The sequence below is a fragment of the Xenopus laevis genome, chromosome 2S (assembly GCF_017654675.1).
Source record: "Xenopus laevis strain J_2021 chromosome 2S, Xenopus_laevis_v10.1, whole genome shotgun sequence".
Taxonomy (NCBI): domain Eukaryota; kingdom Metazoa; phylum Chordata; class Amphibia; order Anura; family Pipidae; genus Xenopus; species Xenopus laevis.
Genome location: NC_054374.1, coordinates 158,675,550 through 158,699,230, shown reverse-complemented (window position 1 = coordinate 158,699,230; position 23,681 = coordinate 158,675,550). Strand labels below are relative to the sequence as shown.

Genomic DNA, 23,681 nt, shown 5'->3' with positions numbered 1-23,681 from the left:
TCTGCTCATCAGGAAGAGCACCCAAAGCCTAGCACATGACAATCCCACCACTTTTATCAGCTAGGGAGGTGGACATCCCATAACATCATAGAACTTAGGGTGAAACATCTCCCTCTTTCAGGGAAAGGACCACTCCAACCTCACATCCTGCCATAAAAAAAACACTATTTCACAAATCTGTGTTATGATCAAGACAAGGGTTTTTTTTAAATTAAACAAATGATTTAAAAAAATATAGATTTTTTGTTATATATTTCCATGTAAAATTTTAGAGAATTTTTCGTGAAATTTTCTCAATGAAAATAAACAGTTTTAATCTCCTGGATATAATGAGATGTAATCTTTATTCCGTTTAATGCGACCGACCATATGGAATGAAATTGATGTGATTGTGCCGTTGTCTTTAGGCCATGACTTACTTTATGCCACGCCGCTGAGTAAAGCTTAGTAAGTTGGATATAAATTAGCTGGCTCAGTATAAATGTCTTCTGATGTGCAGTTGGCAATTACAGTCAGTTATAGTGCCTCCATCGCAGTTTTGGAATATTTTATTTCTGATCTTTAACTCTACTTTGACTAGATAATTATCATTGTATGGGCCCATTAAATTTCATTGGTGTGCTTGCTTGACCTTGAAATTGGTTTTTCCCTTACTTGGTAATTTTTGTATTTTAACTACATTTATTAAAGGGAGACTTATCAGTTTATTGCCATTTGTTATTGAACTTAAATATTGCATGTCTTTATACAGGTATAGGACTTGTGATGTTGGAGTTGGAGATCTGGGGGTTTTCAGATAAGGGATTGTTCTGTAATTTAGATCTCCATCCCTTAAAACAGGACCTTCTTTTTTTAAGCAGGCTTACTATTACAGAGAGGGAAATGGGATTATAATTCTTGGGAGTGCCCTAACATTTCCACCCCCCATCAATTTGACCTTTCCTTCTCCTTCAAAGTATTTCCAGCAATACATCTGGGGTATTATTTCTCAAAATCCAATTTTTTTTTCTGATATTTTATTTAAAAAAAAGTCCGACCAAACTAGAATCTGCAATGTGACCTTATTTATTAATAAAAAAGCACGATTTAATCTAATCGGGACAAACTCGATAAAATAGAGTTCATAAACTGAATCATGCAAGTTTTTTGCCGAAAATCCAGAGTTTTTTTTAGATTTTTGCCCAAAAAGTCAGAAATAGTCAGATTTTTGGGCTAATTCAAGCGCAGACCACAGAAAATTCCAAATAGGACAGGAACTTTTCCAATTGACTTATATACAACCTTGTCAGGTCTGAGATGGTGGATTTCCAGATTTGGGCTTTTTACAGCATTGGGCTTTAATAAATTCTGAAAAAGTCTTGGTTTTTACAGTAGACAAAACTCAAATTTTTAGAGTTTGTACCATTCAGACTTTAATAAATACTCCCCTGGTGTATATAATACTTTAAAGAAACATGAATACATTTTCCAGTGGATCACAAAAAAAAAAAACGAATGCAAACTTCCACTTGTCTTGTACCAGTTTTTACCCAACACTTGCCTGAAGGTCCCTGCACATAATGTGCACTTGCTTCATTGTTTGAGTTTCTTTGTGAGATGTAACTGCTTCATTGTTGGAATGCTGAATGTGACAAGATTCAGACCCTTCATATTGATTAGTTACTTTCCAATCACAAGAGGAGGATCTACTTAAGTTTGTTAGTAGACATGACACAAATAATGATGATATGTAGTGACTCCAATCTACTCCAATCGATCGTACGATCGTACTTCATATTGTACGATTCGAACGATTTTATTAATTTATTTTTGTTCGATACCCAAAAATTGCTCTGGCTAACATAGCACTTCGGCAGGTTTAAGTTGGCGAAGTATTGAAGTCGAAGTTTTTTTAAAGAGACAGTACTTTGACTTTGATATTCGAATGGTCGAATATTCTAATGATTTTTACTTCTAATCAAAGTAAATACGAAGTCGTAATATCCTATTCGATGGTCGAAGTACCCAGAAAATTACTTCGAAATTTGAACTTTTTTCACTCGAGCTTAATCTGCCCCTATATGTTGCAAAAGATAGTTCAATATATGATTGAATACCATTTTTTTACCAGTAATGAATGGGGGGGTGCCATAGTCAAAGACAAGGAGGGGTCATTTAAAATTTTATCATTAAGTGTAAAATGCATTAAGCAGCCATACAGTGTGCCAGATTGGTCATAAATGGTTAAAGGTGAACTATCTTGAAAATGTAATCTCATCGTGCTAAAATAAGAAATTTTCTAAATATAGCCAATTAAAAATTCTGACCTGTTTCTAAAATAATCAAGTTACTCTTCACTTTCCCCAGGGAGTTATTTTGTTAGATTTTTGTTTGAGTTGGAGTCAGTTGAGTGAGCTCTAACACATCTGCTAGAAAAGAAAGTCCCCTGTAAAAAATATATTGGATCTAACTGTCAATCAAAATCTGACACCCAACTCCTGCAAGAAGGCAGGATGAAGAGAAACCGATGATGAGAGTGAAGGCATGAATAGTGATGGGCAAATTTGGGGCATTTCGCTTCACCGAAAAATTTTGCGAAACTGTGCCAGCGTCTAATTTTTATGGTTATTTGACGCCGGAGGCAGTTTTTTTATGCCTGCGCCGGTGAATTTTCGCTGCGGTTTCACAAATTTATTTGCGCAAATAAATTCGCCCATCACTAGGCATGAAAGAGAAAATTGAATATTTCAGAAATGGTACAGAACTTTCTAATTCACCATATCTAGAACTTTTCCTATATCAGTATGATTAAGCTGATATTACATTTTCATTTTCAATATAGTTACCCATTAACAAGCATGATATATGTAATGCCAGAATGACTCGTGTATTTAGGTGCATCCCCACACCAAGGCTGACAAATTGCAGTAAACTTTTTTAATACTTCCCCTCCCAGTTGGTTGAATTTGAAGTTTTGGTCCTTTAAGAACATTATTTCTCCTGATAAAATCTAGAAAATGTTTTCTTCAGTGGAAAAACACAATGCGGTAATTAGGGTAATAATTTAATTGTACAGGTATGGGACCTATAATTCAGAATGCTTGGAACCTGGAAACTTTGGGATAATGAAACTTTCTGTTATTTGGATCTTCATACCTTAAGTCTACTACAAAATGATGTAAACATTAAATAAACCCAATAGGCTGGTTTTGCTTCCAATAAGAATTAATTATATCTTAGTTGGGATCTACTGTTTTATTATTACAGAGAAAATGGGATATTCTTTTAAAAAAATCGTGATTATTTGGATAAAATTGAGTCTATGAGAGACGGCCTTTCCATAATTTGTAGCTTTCTGGATAATGGGTTTCTGGATAACGGATCCCATGCCTGTAGTAATTTTCTATCTCACTGGTAAAACGTGTGAAAGGTTTTCAATATAAGAAAATCAATTCAACCTTTGATAACGGCCCCATAGGGTGTAGATTGTAAGCACTTGCTTTCCGAGGAAAATTCTTGGGACAGCACTGATTGTATAAGGAAAAAAGATGTTTCTACAGAGGCAGTAGAGGCTTAAGGAGTTTTACTTCGACTTAGTTTGCTTTGGCAGAATGTGTATTAAGATAAGGAAGCTTAAGGTTTGTTGGAAAGTACAATGTCATAAATCCAGGGCGTGTTAAAGATTTATGAAAGTTTCATCCACATTTACTATTGTTTTAAGCTTTATTTCTCCCGACAGAATATATCTCTCTAACTGCTGGGGTTGCGAGTCGCAAACAAATGAATATAATTCAGCTTTTGTTTTTCACGTCCTTGAAAAAACAGTTTTTGCAGCGTTTTGGCAGATTTACTATCAGAACTTGCAGCAGCAAATAAGTTAGTATGCTAACCCAGTTACAAACAAGCACCTTGTGATCCAGCAGTTCTTTGTATAGGATCATGTTTCACAGGCAGAAGAACTGGGAGACAGAAATTATAGTGGAAAGAGCCACAAAAAAAAACACAAAAAAGCCAGTGGGTATAGTTGTTATAGCGAGTTAAAAGGTTGGCGTTTGATTTCACTTCTTATCTGTTTGTACTGTCTTCATATTTTAGCTATATGCTGAAATCTTGCTAAGAAATATCCATTCTGATCTTGGAGATGTATATCTTAGTGTGAAATTGCTCTCTTACTTATTAAGATGCTTCTCCCGCTGTGAAATGGACAGTTGGAGCCTTCAGGCGCAATGACTGAAATCTCAATTAGATGGCAGAAGAGATCCTGTTCAGGCTTCTTTTTATTCCTAGCATTTAGGTTGCTCTAATTAAATAAATGCCTCTAGAAAATGGAAATACAAACCAATGACGTTGGTATCGCCAACTGGTCAGAACCGTTGTAACCGAATTATATTCGCTCAGAATGCAATTCACTTTTTTTTGAAAATGGACTAAAAATGAGAAAGTAAAAATATGATTACTTCACATTTCTGTGTTTACCTGAATTAAAGGGATACTGTCATGGGAAAAAAAAATCTTTCAAAATGAATCAGTTAATAGTGCTGCTCCAGCAGAATTCTGCACTGAAATCCATTTCTCAAAAGAGCAAACAGATTTTTTTATATTCAATTTTGAAATCTGACATGGGGCTAGACATTTTGTCAATTTCCCAGCTGCCCCTGGTCATGTGACTTGTGCCTGCACGTTAGGAGAGAAATGCTTTGTGGCAGGCTGCTGTTTTTCCTTCTCAATGTAACTGAATGTGTCTCAGTGGGACATGGGTTTTTACTATTGTGTGTTGTTCTTAGATCTTAGGCAGCTGTTATCTTGTGTTAGGGAGCTGTTATCTGGTTACCTTCCCATTGTTCTTTTGTTTGGCTAATGGGGGGGGGGGAAAGGGAGGGGGTGATATCACTCCAACTTGCAGTACAGCAGTAAAGAGTGATCGAAGTTTATCAGAGCACAAGTCACATGACTTGGGGCAGCTGGGAAATTGACAAAATGTCTAGCCCCATGTCAAATTTCAAAATTGAATATAAAAAAAATCTGTTTGCTCTTTTGAGAAATGGATTTCAGTGCAGAATTCTGCTGGAGCAGCACTATTAACTGATTCATTTTGAAAATTTTTTTTTTTCCCATGACAGTATCCCTTTAAGAATATTTTTTTAGACTCTCTTGGGCAGATTCACTAAAGGGCGAATTGTAGCCAGCGACTGCTTCACACACATCGCACCACTTTGCCAGGCGCAAATTCACTACCACTACGCTAACTCACTAATATGTGAAGTTGCGCCTTGGCCGCCGAATGATGGCGACTTTTCGCTAGCGTTACTTCGGCAGTGCGAGCATTTGATAGCGAAAATGTGCCTAGTGAAAATTTGCTAGTGATATTGCGCTTAGGTCAATTTGTATACGATGGGTAATTTAAAGTTGTATGTTGTTGTAAATACTTGAAGTTACCACTTTTTATTTCAAATATCCAGGGAACTTTAATAAAGACAAGAGAGTTAATATAATACACAAAAGCCATGAATATCTTGTAAATTATATCCTTATAAACGGTGAGTTCTAATGTCATCAGTTATAAACGGTGAGTTCTGATGTCATCAGTTCTAAACGGTGAGTTCTGATGTCATTTCTGTCACATGACTCATTGAAACTTGTGTATTATAATAAATAAAGTACCCCCAGTTGTAAAATATGAGGATATTAGAAGTTACCTCGGAGTTCCATGACCTTCGGCCTCGTGTTTTTATATGGTCATGAAACTCCTCGGTAACTTATAATATCCTTATATTTTACAAGAGGGGGTACTTTATTCACTATATAATGCCCTTCACGGGTGCCCATTGTAAAATGAATGTTCCATATGTTAGGAAATGTCCGGAGAAAACCGTTCCCCCAAAAAAAGCTTGTTAGGTCTTTTTGCAGGCAATCTCGCTTCAAACAAGGAAAAGTCGCCAGCGTTTTTATAACTTTAATGCATTTTCGGCTCATAGGATTTGATGTAAGTGACAGAAGATTGAGGAAGATCTAGCTGCTTTTTAGCACTTTGCCTACTCAATGCTGGCGAAACGAGGTAATGTTCAGTAAAATCCGCACTTTACTGAATTTGCAGAGTAACAACCTTTTGCCAGAGCATAAAGTCGCCCACCGATAAAATACGAATGAACGCTAGCGACAGTCTCTTTTGCTAGCGAATTGGAGATATCCAAGCGGGTGGCAACACTGGAGGTTTGTCGCTAGCGTTAGCCACTTCATCCTTTAGTGAATATGCCCCTCTATCTTATATTTCCTCTTTTGTAGACAGCTCAAACATTCAACAAAAAAGTTAGTAGCAGTAACCATACAATGGCTGATAAAAGCTTGCGTCTTGGCCCCTATGGATCAAGTTGTGTATGGGGACCTGATCGATTGTCTGACCAATATATGGCAAGAAATTAATTTCCTAAAGGTCTCTGGTCCACCATTATGAACCAATCATTTGCCCAGTATGTTGGTGGCTAAATTGTGTGAAGATCTACTCACCAAATGGCCAGATCTTATTGTGTATGGCCAGCTCTCATCATGTATGCAAAGCTCTTTCTATTATGGGATACTTGTTCTTGTCCTAAATATATATCTAGTTTCTCTACCATGAAGCAAGAGATAAAGGGGCAGATTTACAAAATTCGAGTGAAGAATTCGAATGTAAAAAACTTCGAATTTCGAAGTATTTTTTGGGTACTTCGACCATCGAATTGGTTAAATTTGTTCGAATTCGAACGATTCGAACGATTCGAAGTAAAAATCGTTCGACTATTCGACCATTCGATAATCGAAGTACTGTCTCTTTAAAAAATACTTCGACCACCTACTTCGGTAGATAAAACTTACCGAAGTCAATGTTAGCCTATGGGGAAGGTCCCCATAGGCTTGCCTGTGATTTTTTGTTCAAAGGATTTTCCTTCGATCGTTGGATTCAAATCCTTTGAATCGTTCGATTCGAAGGATTTAATCGTTCGATCGAACGAAAAATCCTTCGATCGATCGCAGGATTTGCGCAAAATCTTTCGACTTCGATATTCGAAGTCGAACGATTATAGTTCCCAGTCGAATATCGAGGGTTAATTAACCCTCGATATTCGACTATTGATGAATCGGCCATAAAGTCTGTTATTTTGCCAGAAAGATATAAAAAATAGTCACGAGAACTTAAAAACTACTGAGAACGTGAATTGACTTGAGTCCCAATGATGCAAGACCTCAAAAACAAAATTATTAAAAACCCTCTTTACACCAACTAGAATTATGTTCATGGTTCAATTTTTGTTGGCATTGGCCAGATTCTGTATTCTTCAAAATGTGAACTATAGAGTGCTGGACCCATGCTGGTTTCTTTTAGGGACTGGTGTATCTGGATTTGAGTTCTACTGTTTATACATTTATAATCCGCAATGTAGTGAGGGGTTATGTTAAACCATGAAAGTGGTTTCACAGACTTTCTGACCAACAGTAAATACCATATTTATGTATAAGTCATTATGCTTTGGTGTTTCCATCCATATTGGTTCACCTGAAGAGTATTTATATCTCACCCATAGTCTGTCTATTGGCTAAGCTGGAATAAAATAGAGAAATAATGTATTTCATGAATCCACGGTAAAACCTCATCTGGAGTATTCAATGCATTTTTGTTAGAAGTCTATATGATGGATATCACTAAGAAAAAGTAAAGGGACATGGCACTTAACTACTGAGTTTTATTTCACAATAGAAATGTTTTTACTTTGTTCATAGAGATGTTCCATAGGTGAACCTGATTATGAGAGTTTCTGAATGGGGTGTTAGCTTCAAAAAAATCCACGTTTAAAAAAAGTCAATATTAAAAAAAAAAGTATTTTTGCATGCCAGATTTTTTTTTTAACCTGGATTTGTACCATTGACATCAATGTCTGGTCAGAGGTGGTATAAAATAATGGTGTGAATTACGCATGAAAAACAAAATTTATTTCAAATACTGTTCTTTTTATAATGGGCATTTTCAGTGACTGTGATGTATGGAATTTTTCCACTTTACGAGACAGCAATGACATTTCATATATACACCATAGAGCTCGTCTGCAAGTACAGTTACGTCTCCGTGGGTACCTGTATCAATATATACAGGGCCGCCATCAGAAATCACTGGGCCCCACACAACAAAATTTTCTGGGCCCCCCTCACCACGTCTCCCCTAACCACGCCCCCACCAGTACAAAGGTCCCATTTCACCCAATTGGAAACACTGCATTGTGGATAGAAAACATGGATTTGCACTTGAAATTTGCTTTGATCATTTGCTGCACTTTTGGGGGACATGTGCCCTCATATATTTTACACCCATATACTGTAACTATTCATAGATGTGACCATGATATTAATTTTATATAAAAATCCCAGATAGATGATAAATATTTTTATGCAATGCTCTAGTAAACACAGCAGGCCAGTTAGGGCTCTGTTTATCAAGCAGATAAAAACATGTCTGAGCACAATAAAAAAACAGAAATAGAAGTGACTGCTATAGCAATGGCTGTATCAATCCAAATACATTTTTTTGGTATTACAGGTATGGGACCTGTTATCCAGAATGCTCAGAACCTGGGGTATTCTGGATAACAGATCTTTCCATAATTTAGATCTTCATACCTCAAGTCTACTTTAAAATCATTTAAACATTAAATAAACCCAATAGGCTGTTTTTTCTTCCAATAAGGATTAACTATATCTTAGTTTGGGTCAAGTAGAAGGTACTGTTTTATTATTATAGAGAAAAAACAATATTTTGATAAAATGGAGTCTATGGAAGACAACCATCCCGAAATTTGGAGCTTTCTGGATAACGGGTTTCCGGATAATAGATCCTATACCTGTACCTATCATAGGGAATTTATAATAAAGGAAATATATTTTTCAACTTTTATTGATCTTTATGATATATTACAGCATAATATTTGACAGGTAAGTGATAAAGAGATATATCTCCTCTGTGAAGATGTTCATGATTATTAGAAGTTGATACAATCAAGTTAAAGGAAATATCCAACATTTTTTAGCAGTCCTCTCCCTGAAATTGGGAGAATAGGAGACATTTTTAGCATCACCGCATCCCTTAGTACAAGAACACCAGCAAATATCACTAGAGCACAATCTAAATTCAGCATAAGGAAAGTTAAAGGGTGAAAGGGAAACCATTGTTCTTATTCATCTAAAGCTGTTTACATGTTTCCTGTTTAAGCTCGTAACCCCTAATATAACCTTTATACCTTTCAGGCTTTTAGAGCCCTGTTTACAGTTTAATTAGATGTTTTGTATTCATTCATTTCTGAAGGGTCCTGGATTGAGCACATTTACATTAATTACTACTTTACGCTCGCTTAGAAAAACATGCCATATTGTTTGGACACTTGCCTTCTTTAAAAGGCTTTGATGTATAATCTATAAAACTATTCCATGGAAGAAAGCAGACACGTCCCTGCAACCTTTACTCTCTTCAATTTACTTATGATTGGACGTAAGTATTCTAAGGGGGCTATTTATTAAAGTCTGATTCTTTTAATGTGCAAAAACACAATTTTTATGTGGAAAAAAGAACCAGGGTAGATTCACTAACGGGCAAATTTTTCCCAGTGTCAGCTTCGCACCTCGCACCACTTCGCCAGGCGCAAATGCGCTACGACTATACCAATTCACTAATAAGCAAAGTTTCATCCTGGGCGCTGAACGCTGGCAAATTTTCGCTATCATTACTTCGGCAGTGAGAGCATTTAATAGAGAAGATGCGCTAGCGTTCGTTTGTGCCTAGCGAAAATTCATTAGTGATCTTGCACTTAGGTAAATTTTCATAGGGCGGGTAATTTAAAGTTGTATGGACGTCTTTATTATAAATTTTGCTGCAAATGCTTGAAGTTACCACTTTTTATTACAAATGTCCAGGGAACTTTAATAAAGACAAGAGAGTTAATATAATGCCCTACACAAGAGCCCACTGTAAAATGTCTCATATGTTATGAAATGTCTGGAGAAAAACGGTTACACAAAAAAAGTTTGTCAGGTCTTTTGCAGCCAATTCTGCTTCAAAAAAGGAAAAGTCGCCAGCGTTTTTGGAACTTTAATGCATTTCTGGCTCACAGTATATGATGTAAGGGACAGAAGATTGAGGAAGATTTATCTGTTTATAGCAATTCACCTGGTCTACGGTGGCAAAGTCAAATCTGGCAAAAGAGATAACGTTCAGTAAAATTCACAGACATTCGCCTGAGCGAAAAGTCGCCTGCCGATAGAGTGAGAACGAACTCTAGTGACTGTCTCTTTCACTAGCGAATTGACGACTGCGCCTGTTAGTGAATTGTCGATGTCCCTGCAGATGGGATTTCTGGTAAAAAGTCACTAGCGTTAGGCACTTTGCCCTTTAGTAAATCTGCCCCCTAGAATTTTTTTTGTTCTTTTTTAAACCCCGATGGTCTGAATAAAAAATATTTTGGATTTGCCGCCCAAATACAGCAACTTTTTTTGCTCATGTAGAAGTCAATGTCAGATGTCCAGAAGATACCCTGAATTGCCCTGGGTTTCTGAAAGGATGGCAAATCAAAAAAGTTGCTGTATTCGGGCAGCAAATCCAAAAAGTCAAATAGAAAAAGTATTCAGTATTTGGATTTTTTCACAGTTTTTTAATAAGTTTTTTCCCCACAAGTTTTCAGCAAAATGCCGTGTTGATTTGGTCTGAGTGGTTTTAAGATACTTTAAAGGAGAACTAAGCCCAAAAAATAAATATGGCTAGAAATGCCATATTTTATATACTGTACTTACTGAACCAGCCTAAAGGTTCAGCATCTTTGTATTTGTAATGATCCAGGCCTTTAAAGTTGTCACAGGAGTTTTCCCATCTTGGATTTTATTAGGATTGTCAGTGACTCGCACATGCTCAGTGGGCTCTGAGCAGCTGTTGAGAAGCTAAGCTTAGGGGTTGTTGCAAATCAAGGAGAAAATTAGATTTGTCAAATAAGCTGATTCTACAGGTCTGATTATTAAATGCTATTTGTGCAGGTTTCTGAGCTGCCAGGTACAAATCATGTGAATTATTTATTAATTAGCCTTATATTGTAACAATTATTTTATAAATATTGTGTGTCAGTCCCTAAGCTCAGTAAGTGTCAGCAGCACAGATCATGTGCAGTGAATCAGCAGAAGGCAGTTGCCTTGGTTTGATATAGAAGCCCAAAACCTAATGTACAATAGTTCTGCCCTACTTCTTTAGTTCGTCTTTAGTTGTCCTTTAATTAATTTCCTTCATTTGATGTTTTCCCTGTTACTTTCCAAGACATTTGGGGCTAGATAGTAAAGTACTTTCACTGCTATAATACATTCATCCATGGTCCATATTTGGCTATTTTGTAGGCTAATCTAATGAATCTTCTAATACAACTGATTCACAACTTCATAGCTCTCTCTTTTTTAAAAAAAAAAAAAACAAAACATTTCTGAATATTAAGATGGAACTTCCTTTTCTATTATTCTAAATGGGTGCGCTCATGTCTACTGGAAGCCCAAAATTGGAGTGCTGTCACAGGTCTGTATCACCGAGTTGGTGTCAGGTGCCTTCAGGTGTCGGGCTCAATACTGCCCAAAAAGCCCAAAAATGTATATCACAAAGCAAGAGACCTGCGGCACAACTGTTGCAATTGATTAAGTGATTAGTATTTATTCATCTCATAAACAAAACGGCAACGTTTCGGGCCTCCACTGGGCCCTTTATCAAGCCTATTGGTGTAAACATGTGACAAACATTTATAGTGGAAGAGGGGTGTAGTCACGCCTCTCATCCCTCCCCCAAGGTCAGAGTTCACAGTGTCCATATTGTATTCTCCGTGATTCATAGTCCATAGCAACCAATATCAAAAGTATTATTTTCTGTTGGTATGGCATTATACAGTTACAAAAATTGTATCCCAATTAAAATGTATCAAAAGCATTGCAACACACAGTGATAAAAGTGATATTAAAATTGAAACATCCAAAAGCTAAATTTTGTAAGGAATTGATCTATACAGGCCTGAGATATCATCTGGCACCCATGTGGCATAAAATACTCAGCACTCTTCATGAGACACTTCATTGTATGTGCAAATTGGTACCGATACTCAGGAAATTTCCTGTAGATCATGCTCCTTTGAAAAAAGAAAAAAAGAAACAGAAATATGTTAAAAACATAAATATAGTACATATACTAAATCAGTCATTTATTTTCTACACCAATTAAAAACAATTATAAACAGGACTCTGTACCTAATGTTAAATATTGTTAATTAAATGAATATTGCTGGGGTATACTCCCTATTCAGTCCTCGAGCATCAAACAGGATGCTCGAGTCTTAAGCATCAAACAGGATTTTGAAGCTTAAGAAATTGGAAATGCGGTGGATACACAGGCTAGATACGATTTGGCCTCGAGGACTGAATAGGGAGTATACCCCAGCAATATTCATTTAATTAACAATATTTAACATTAGGTACGGAGTCCTGTTTATAATTGTTTTTAATTGGTGTAGAAAATAAATGACTGATTTAGTATATGTACTATATTTATGTTTTTAACATATTTCTGTTTCTTTTTTTCTTTTTTCAAAGGAGCATGATCTACAGGAAATTTCCTGAGTATCGGTAGCGATGTCGCGGACTGTTCTGCGGCGAACTTGTTCGCGCGAACATCGGCTGTTCACGTCCGCCGCAAGTTCGCGAACGTCGCGCGACGTTCGCCAATAGGCGTTCGCGTCAAAATCGTTCGACCATTCGACCATTCGGTCACTAAAATCGAACGATTTTCGTTCGATTTGAACGAAAATCGTTCGATCGAACGATTAAAATCCTTCGATCGTTCGAATCGAACGATTTTCGGATGTTCGAAGTTCGCGAACTGTTCGCATTTTTTGCCGGTGTTCGCGAACGGCGTTCGCGAACACATTATTGGCGGTTCGCTACATCCCTAAGTATCGGTACCAATTTGCACATACAATGAAGTGTCTCATGAAGAGTGCTGAGTATTTTATGCCACATGGGTGCCAGATGATATCTCAGGCCTGTATAGATCAATTCCTTACAACATTTAGCTTTTGGATGTTTCAATTTTAATATCACTTTTATCACTGTGTGTTGCAATGCTTTTGATACATTTTAATTGGGATACAATTTTTGTAACTGTATAATGCCATACCAACAGAAAATAATACTTTTGATATTGGTTGCTATGGACTATGAATCACGGAGAATACAATATGGACACTGTGAACTCTGACCTTGGGGGAGGGATGAGAGGCGTGACTACACCCCTCTTCCACTATAAATGTTTGTCACATGTTTACACCAATAGGCTTGATAAAGGGCCCAGTGGAGGCCCGAAACTTTGCCGTTTTGTTTATGAGATGAATAAATACTAATCACTTAATCAATTGCAACAGTTGTGCCGCAGGTCTCTTGCTTTGTCATGTCTACTGGAAGGACCTACTGGTAAATAAAGGGTTAGAATGATTATTAATTATATATTCCTCTTATATATTTAATCATTGTCTGTTGTATACAGACTACAGAATATGTCAGCCCTTTTTAAACACTTTGTAATAATAATAAAACAGGTTCCTTTTCTTAATAATCACATAGAGTGACCTTATAATAAAAGTGCTATACAGTAGTGTAAATGATTATGTACTTACTGCTTTTCTACATTGACATTAGTCCAACATAACCAAACAAATACATGACTTAGACCTAGGGAAATCCAAAATATTAGCTCTATGAATCAACGGCATTTAGAAATTGTTCTGCTTGTCCAAATGTTCTTCAAATATATACTGTATGTCTCTGACCTTTTCAAGCAATATCCAATTTTATTTTTCTTAAATTATAGTTCTTCCACACAGCAATGTTCCCTGGCACTTGGTTTTTGTGCTATATTAACTGAACTGCCAGTGCTCAGTAGAGTGTTTCATCTGCTGTACCTGTAGGACAAGAGCTTTTTGGCTTTGACAGTCATTTCAGATCCATCTGGATTCAATTTCATTCTTTGGAATGACACTGCATGAACACTTTTGTCTACACATATTCTTTTGTACAAATGTCTGTTCTTCCATCTGAGTTAATTTTTCAAAAGCCAATTTTCTTTCAGCTGCTTTGGTTCAAGACCGCTATAACTGTCATGGCCCTTAGGGGTAAATATAAACAAATATCAGCAATACCCAAAGGCACAGAGGCAAAACAGTTTGCTATGTTAGCACATTTTTTTCAACATTATAAGGGCGACAAATATATTTTTGAACACTATTGAAATATTGTTTTTTTACTATTTATTTAACAAGATGGCTCAATATTAGTAAACGAACCACACTACAGGTGAGGGATCAGTTATCCGGAAACCCATTATCCAGAGAGCTCCGAATTATAGAAAGGTTGTCTCCCATAAACTCCATTTTATCCAAATAATAGAATTTTTTAAGCATGATTTCCTTTTTCTCTGTAATAATAAAACAGTAGCTTGTACTTGATCCCCACTAAGATATAATTAATCCTTAAAGGGATCCTGTTATGGGAAAAAAAAATTTTTTCAAAATGAATCAGTTAATAGTGCTGCCCCAGCAGAATTCTGCACTGGAATCCATTTTTCAAAAGAGCAAACAGATTTTTTTATATTCAATTTTGAAATCTGACATGGGGCTAGACATATTGTCAATTTCCCAGCTGCCCCAAGTCATGTGACTTGTGCTCTGATAAACTTCAATCACTCTTTACTGCTGTACTGCAATTTGGAGTGATATTACCCCCCTCCCTTTTTCCCCCCAGCAGCCAAACAAAACAACAATGGGAAGGTAACCAGATAGCAGCTCCCTAACACAAGATAACAGCTGCCTGGTAGATCTAAGAACAACACTCAATAGTAAAAACCCATGTCCCACTGAGACACATTCAGTTACATTGAGAAGGAAAAACAGCAGCCTGCCAGAAAGCATTTCTCTCCTAAAGTGCAGGCACAAGTCACATGACTTGGGGCAGCTGGGAAATTGACAATATGTCTAGCCCCATGTCAGATTTCAAAACTGAATATAAAAAAATCTGTTTGCTCTTTTGAGAAATGCATTCCAGTGCAGAATTCTGCTGGAGTAGCACTATTAACTGATTCATTTTGAAAAAAAAAAAAATTCCCATGACAGTATCCCTTTAATGAAACAAAAACTAGCTTAATGCGTTTATTTAGGGGAGTTTTTACATTCAAATTTCGAGCTAATTTTAGTGTACTTCGACTAGGGAATAGTCCAGATTTGATTTACTTTTGAAAACAAATGCGAAAATTCGAATATTGAAATTTATCATGTACTGTCTCTTTAAAAATTCTACGTCAATTATTCGCCATCTAACACCTGCGAATTGCGGTTTTAGCCTATGGGGGACCTCCTAGAACCTATTTATAGTCATTTGGTGGACTTGCTTAGAATTGAATACGATCTTACTTCGAATTTCGAAGTTATGGGAGTTCAAAAAAACCCTTGATAAATCTGTCCCTTAATGTTTAAATGATTTTCTACTAGACTTAAGGCATGAAGATCCAAATAAAGGAAAGATCCATTATCTGGAAAACCACAGGTCCCTAACCTTCTGAATAGCAGGTCCCATACCTGTGTAAACCAACCTGTACCAAGATTGCCAAGATCAAGTCAACTTAAGTGCCTCCCCATAGCTTCAGTAAGCTCAGCAGGGTTCCACTTACAGAAAGAGCCGTTAACCCCCAGTTCCTGAGCATTCTGGGTAACAGGTCCTGTACATGTATATATAAAAGTAACGTGTCTTCTGCTACATGTCTGAGACAATTGCTTTGCCCCAGATTGTAAAACAATAACAAGAAACAAAACAATGGCTTCTGGCTTAGTTCTGACCACTTATGATAAGGTATTGAGTAACCCTGGAGCATGCATACTACTAGTGGTCGAACAAGTCACCCATGAAGCTGAGCAGAGGGAATTGACAGATTTTATAGAACTTCAAAGTTCATAGAGCTTCTATACACATGGAGGTTTTTTTCAGGTGGGTAAATTGCATCAGAGATAGGGGCTGATTACTAAGATTCTAGCTTGCATTTTTGCCGTGATTCAAGATAATTGTGGCAAAAAACAATCTTGTCTGTGTGTAGTTTTTTTAACCTGATTATTAAAAATGAATGTAAACAAGCTTGAAATTTCAAATTAAAAAAAAAATCCTCCACCTAAAACCTTACCAACTTTCAATATTAAAAAAGAAAGAAAAGCAGTAAACCCCACATTCTCCAGATTTCCCAAAATTGATTTTTTGATAATTATAAATTTGCCAAAATTTCTTAAAGTGCTAAGTGTTAATATAATCCAGTGTACAAATCGTGATTATTTAAAAATCAATTTTAATACCAAAATTACCAGTACACAAGGCTTTCGTTTGCAGGGAAAACCTAGCTTTAATTCTATGTGTGGCAGTGCAACATTTCGGGGCCACACCCCTTTATCAAGTGTGGAGGTCCCCCATAGGTTAAAAAAGCAATTTGCAGGTTTTAGATGGCGAATGGTTGCGGTTTAATTTCTAAAGAGACAGTACATGATAAATATCGATATTCAAATTTTCTAATTTGTTTTTCAAATTCAAATCAAATGTGGACTATTCCCTAGTCTAAGAACACAAAAAATAGCGATTTTTTTTACTTCACCTTTGATAAATTTGCCCTTACTGTTTTATGAGGATTACGGGTAGAATGTAATTACTGTATGTCCACTTATATACAGATCATGATGCTATGAATTTTGACACAACAAAGCAATGTGCTGAGGCTGGAGTGTAGATATTGATTCAGTATTCAGCATAAATCTGCAGTCAACCTGTTGTAGAAAGCTTATTCTGCGCATTTATCACTGAGAACAATATGAATCGCTTGCCGTTTGCCAAAATGCTGCTCTTTGTACAAAGAGCTAAAATGCATTTGGCATAAAACATTTCTATAATTTTATCTCCCAGTCAAGCTGCATTAAAATTCATGGCACATGAAGGTAACTCCCAGACTTTGGAGCACTTAACAATCTTCTTAAATCTCTGTTTTCACTTTTGATTTGATTAGAATATCGAAACCCAATTAAAGTTATTTCGTCATTGTCTCATTTTGATGGTAATGCACCTCTAAGCATGTTTGATCCAGCTTTAGCCTAATCCTTTTGGGAATAATAAATGGATGAATTTTACGTTATGATTCTATTATACATGGCATTTGCTGGTTGACTGATGCTGAAGATGATAAATTCAATAAGCTGTTTAATACACTTTTCCCATCTTGGATGTCATCTTGAAAAAGAATCATGCTGCTGTCCTATACTTTTTCTCTATATATTAACCACACTATTAATCCTTTTTAGGATCCAAATTCTACAGTAAATTCCAAATCAGAGTTTTGAACCTCTGCGGTCTGAATCCTATGGTAAAGATTTATCACTATGTTTCTTTGTTTGTAGTTACAGTAACTTGATCAGATCAGCTGCACTTCTGTTGTTCCTATATATTTTAATTTTAACCTTTGAGAGCTCCCACAACCCCCTTCTTGTGTATTCTATACTTCAACAGAATTGTTCTGCAGGAACAATGTCTAAGCTTCCATGTGGTTTTAGCATCCCCACATCTGTTCTTTTAATGTTGATTTTATTTCTTTAAAAATGTGTCAACTCTCACCTTCAAAAATCACAAGTGTGGGAGGATTAAGCCTTTAAAAATAATGCTTTGGTCTTGACAACCACTCTACTATAAAAGCTAATGGTGGGGAGAATCAAGCCCTGGGACCAATGCTCTGGTCAGGAGATGTTTTTCCCAAGAAATGCAACAATGCAGGGAGGTGCTGGCCGAGGAAAAAAATTGACTCAATATAAATAGTTAGGAACACCATATGGGGTTTACCTTACTGTGGTATGATGGCTTGTATGATCACAGCTTTTTTTAATAATACCTGTTTTTAAAGCACAAAATTACTAGGTCCAGTGAATGTGCATTGTCTCTTTAATTAAATGCTCTGTTTTAAAGAATTAGGTTTTAAACTCTCTTTTTGAAGCTTTTTTGAAGCTCTCTCTTTTTCTTCAGTGGTAAGACCAGTGTCGGACTGACCAACCAGTATTCCAGGAAAACTCCTGCTGGTAGTGATGGGCGACTTGTTCGGCAGGCGCGAATTCACGGCGAATTTGCACGATTCACCGTCAGCGAATAAATTTGCGAAACACCCACAAAATTTGCCCGAAAAAAATTGCCAAAAAAAAAAACGGCGCCAGCGTCAAAAACTAGTTTGCGAAACGTCGAAAAATTTGCGAAACGGCGCCGGCGTCTAGTTTTTGACGCTGGCGCCCGTTTTTTTGACAAATTTTTTCAGGGCAAATTTTGTGGGTGTTTTGCGAATTTATTCGCTGACGGCGCAAATTCGCCCATCAATACCTGCTGGGCCTAGGTGTCAGTGGGCCCTCTTGCTTCTAACCATTTAGCCAATTTCATGGTCATTCCCTATTCCTTTATGGAAAAAAAGCCATCATCCGGATTACCCCATGTCCCAAACATTCTGAAGGACAGGTCCCATACCTGTATAAACCAACCAAGATTGCCAAGATCAAGCCGACTTAAGTGCCACCCCATTGATTTCGTAAGCACAGCAGGGGACCAGAGTTCCATATCTGTAGGAAGCAATAAAAAAGAATTAGTAAAAGTAGACATGAAGAAAAATGTGATGGCGAGAGCTTTGTTCCATATTAGCAGATGAACGAACTTCCACTCAAATGTTAATAAAGAGGATTATTGGTAAATGAATTATTAGATCAAGAGATTGTTGTTAAGATTTGTTTTTACACTATGGGAGAGAAGTGATAAGTTGTTTTCAAGCTTTAACCCAAGAGCTTTTTATAACATCATAGTGGTAATTAAAAGTTCTGTCCTAACAGGCACGAGGCAGTCTTACATTTGAACGCTTGAAAGCTTTTTGTGGTTTCAAGGCTACTCCATATTTTATAGTATCCCGTTATATATCTAATTAACACTATACTTGTGTTTAAACCTGAGAACTTCATTTGTAAATAGTTGTTTGAAGATGTGTCCTTTAGAAAGCATTTGAGAGTGATATGTGTGAGCTGATTTTGTAAATCTTGGTTAACCACCAACTTTCTTTGTAAATGGAAAAAGCATAAGAAACTCATCCTTGCAATTAATACTTGCCAGCAAACATGTACAGTACAGTGTGTCAATTATATAAGCAGAAAGTAGGACGCCATTTAAACGTGAAAAGTAAACCCAGCTTTAACAGCAGGCTGAAAAAATGAATATTTATGTGTATAATTTAGAGCCTGTTTCATATTTTATAATTTCTAGAGATGTTCTAAGTACGTAGGAATTATGTGACAACCAGTTATTTAAAATCATGTTCCACCTTTGCTACTCTAGAGGTTCTTACATTTTGTGTAAGTGGAGTTGCCCATGCCTTCATGGACTATATGCTTTACCAAAAAGAAATCCATTTGATTCTTAATCTTTAGTTGTGGGTCCTTGCATATGTTAGAACAGGGTGTAGTAGAACTGTACTTCTCAGGCATAATTCAATAAATGGGCGCCGGTGGTTCTTGAACTTAAATAATAAAAGGCTTTATTAACTAAACCCACACAGGAGTCTTGATATAATTATGCAAAAGTACAAGATAACAATGGTGCTTCAAGCATTCAGTACCTTGCCCCTCGTGGTCAATCAGTGAACAGTGGATTATTTTAACTGTGAAGTGTCACCCCCAGCTGCCAGGACTCCTCTAAAGTTGAATCTTGGCTGGCTTCTTTAGTCCCTATATCTGTATGCTTGGTCCAGGCATAAGTGCACCCAGGATTCTATTCCTTACTAAATCTCCTCGTGGAGTTTCAGACTGCTTAACTAGCTAGCCCTACTCCTATCTGTCACACCAAGGGGGAGTTATTTACTAAAACCCCAATTTTTCTGGTCGTGGTTTTAAAGGGAAAAACAAACATTATTTGTGGGGAAAAAAAGACCTAGAATTTTTCAATATTTTTATACTCAGAGGCAGCTAAAAGTCTGAATCCAAAAAATACTCCATCTCAAACCTGCCGAGGTCATGTAGAAATGAATGGCAGATGTTCCTTTTACAATTGGAATATGTCATGATCTGATAATTTGTGGTTTTTGGGTAATAATTTCATGTGTAAAATCTGAAAAAATCAAACGTTTCAACATTTTCTACAATTTTATAGTCTTTTCCCACACTGAATTTTTCGAGTTATTTCATTGATAAATAAGGTAAAATTGTGAATGGAAGTTTGGTTAAATTTGTTTTCATAAAATAATGAGAAAATGTTGAGTTTTAGTAAATAACTGCCTTAGTGTGACCTACAGTATGACCTAACACTTACTAGGCCCTATTTAACCTAGGCTCCAATCTGGATCCAGATCACATGCATGCTGCAGCTTATGTACTATGAACAGTTGCACCCTCTGGCTATAAGGTCATACTTTAAGACAGGAAGGGGAATTTATTTGCCTACTATGCTTATCTTTCTGGACTTTGGACTAGGTTCAGCTTAGCTTCTGAGAGAAAGGATAGCTATTTTACCAGTCCCCTACATTCTCTCCCTGGTGAGTCTCTTCTCTTCCGGCAAGAAATACATCAAAGCATTTCAAGTACCAATCAAATGTTAACATCTACTTCAATAGCCTCACCAGCGGGGTACAATTGTTCACCTGAAAAAAAAAAAGATTAAGGCACATCTGGAATTGAAAATTTTAAATATCACACCTGGCTTCCACTTCCATGCATGGGTCCAATTGGACTATCTGAGAACTCAGAAGGAAGCTAAATTACCAGTCCCCTTCAATTGAGCATAAGTAGAGGTTGGCACCTATGTATTTGTCATAGAATCAGTAGTGCAAGATGATGATCTACACTCTCCTGTTTCTCCTGTTTCAAATTTCATTCAGATAGTGTCCAGGTTATTTTTTCTTTTGCTGAACCTCTTAAACCTTTCAAATCTCTAAATACCACTTCCCCAACTTGACATTCATGGGTGTAATTACCCTAAAATAGCAATAAGCTAGATGAGCCTGAAGCTCAGGGGCGTAACTATAGAGGAAGCAGACCCTGCACCTGCAGGGGGGCCCAGGAGGTATAGGGGCCCCACGAGGCCCTAATTCATATACAGTTTCAATAAATATTGGTAAAACAAGTCAACTGCTAAAAATTTTGGGGGCCTGAAAAATAATTTGCTGTGGGGCCCAGTAATATCTAGTTATGCCACTGCTGAAGCTGCTCTTAAGATGTACAGTTACAGGTTCCCTATATTCATAGAAATGTCAGCTCTGTCTACTGTAGTAAAGTCAAGTGGTAATAAAGAAGTGGATTCCCATTGCAGACTCCCAAAAGTTTGGTCTCATCTGAATCCTGGCAAAACAAAAATAAAAGCTGAACTCTGAATTTAAAGCATCCCAAATAAAACTGTTTTTCTTAATATTATTTTCTTTTTTATTGTAAAATAGATTCAATCGTGTCCTTCCAAAGAGATGCTGAAGCAGAAGAGACAAGATTACATGAAATGGAAAGTGTTCAAATCCTGTTTTATTGCTATGCACTAGTAAACGCCAGGTGGCATCGCAACTCACCCTATTTTATTTTTGTTTGGGATTATTAAGAATACAGATTATGTTCTTGTATTCAGTCTCTTAATGGATCGATCTGTTATTCAGTTAACGGTGGCTCTGAGAGAAGTGGCACACTAAAAACATTATCAGATTTTTTTTGTATTCCAAGTTAAAAATAATGTTGTTTTATCTTTTTTATTTTATACATTTCTGCCTTCTAGTTGGATACTATTATTCAAATATTGTTAATTATTATTAATAATCATTTGTTTTTACTGTTTATATAAATTGTACTGAATGGGGGAACCACACAGCTTGAGTCCTTGGAGTGTCACTGATGATGTCCCTTGACTGGTTGGAATGTGACAAATGGCTTATAAATATTAAAAGTGCACCTTCAATTACAGTTTCACTGTCAGTTAGTAGAAAACCAAGGTTCAACCATGAATCACCTTATCTTCATTTGACAAGACATTTATTATCATGGGGACAATACACTTATTCATGTACCTTCCATCTTCAACCACTTATATCTGATAAATTGCTTTTAAACTATTCAGAAATATTAAAATGTTTTATAAAATGTTGATATAACTAAATTGCCAGACTTCTACTGCCCTTATATTTTTAGCTCATGTTTTCAATCGATCTATGCAACTTTAAGTTGGGGCTACCCAATCCCCTTCCATACCATATAGGAGCTTGTTTTGCCACCAACCCTGTAATATTTGATGACTTTATCAATAGTTATACACATATATGTCTGTGTTGTTCTTGATTTTCTCTTCTTGTTTTTTTTATTTTATGGAAAATGTTGTTTATGAAATCAAGATTATAACTGACATAAAATAAATCATTACTATTTTAGGAAACACCGCAGAGTAAGTTCTGGTTGTCCATAATACCATCCATGTTCACTTTGTGACTGGTCTGCGGTTAATACTCCCTTTCTACTACATGGTTATTAAAGGCTCCCAAACTGCACAGCTTGTCCCCTATGGTGGCACTTTGGTTTAATGGTTATCATTAACTACTAATAATATTTTTATTTATCTGGGACCCCTCTTTATGAGTTATGGAGGTTTCTGACCACATTATGCATCATTTTGGGGAAGGGTCAAATGTATTAAAATTTGAGTGCATTTTTCCACAATATTAAAGAAATTCAACAATATACTTGATTAAGTAATTATTTTATAATACTTGAAATGTCACGAAAAATTGGTGAAAATTCAAATAAATATCTTATCAACGAAAATGCGCTGATATTCTTTAGAAGACAATGGAAAGTGTCATTGAAGATTTGAAGATTTTATTTTCCAGCCTTATTCAAATTGAATGGAACAACATGACTTTATTTTTTCTGAGATAACTCGTGATGGCGACTATTCTATTTTATCCAGTCACGGAAAAAGAAGACACACAAGTGTTGTTGCAATTGTGTTCCATGACCACAATTTAAATTAAAGTTAATTATAAAAAAAATTAAAACATCTTAAAAAGACTTGGGGACAGTTTAGCAAAGGCTGATGCCTTTCCAAAAGCAGTAGAGATAGCTTTCTTAGCAGACAACTTATCAATGGCTGGTTATATTTGCCAAGCTGTAATAATTGGTGTAAGTGCTTAGCATTGCTACTCTTACACACCTGAATTGATATATAAGCGTCCATGATTGTGAAAAGAATGATCTATGATTTATAACATAAAAAAAAAACAACATGGACCTTAAAAATATATATTTTTTCTTGTTTAAAACCTCAGATAGATTAATGATTAACAAAGTTCAACTTGACAAGCCGGGCCACTATACAGTAAAGTCATAGACAACCATGAAACCAAATTGCTAAATCTCTACTAGTAGTCTACCAATAGTGGCTGTTTTGGGTTTTTTTTAACACTCCTCAGCTGTTTCATATGGACTCTCATGGCATCCATCTACCTTCCTGTAAGAAGGTTATTACAATACAGTAAGCCATGGAAATAAAAGGAAGGCTGTGGCCAGACAGCTTTAAAAGATGGTCCATTAGACGAGCATGAATCTGCATGATAAATT

At 36.3% G+C, this 23,681-nt stretch overlaps 1 pseudogene; it reads left to right on the top strand.

The window, feature by feature from the left end:
• LOC121400808 overlaps positions 1-21,622 on the top strand; it is a 95,326-nt pseudogene extending 73,704 nt beyond the window's left edge.
• The last annotated feature ends 2,059 nt before the right edge of the window (positions 21,623-23,681 follow it).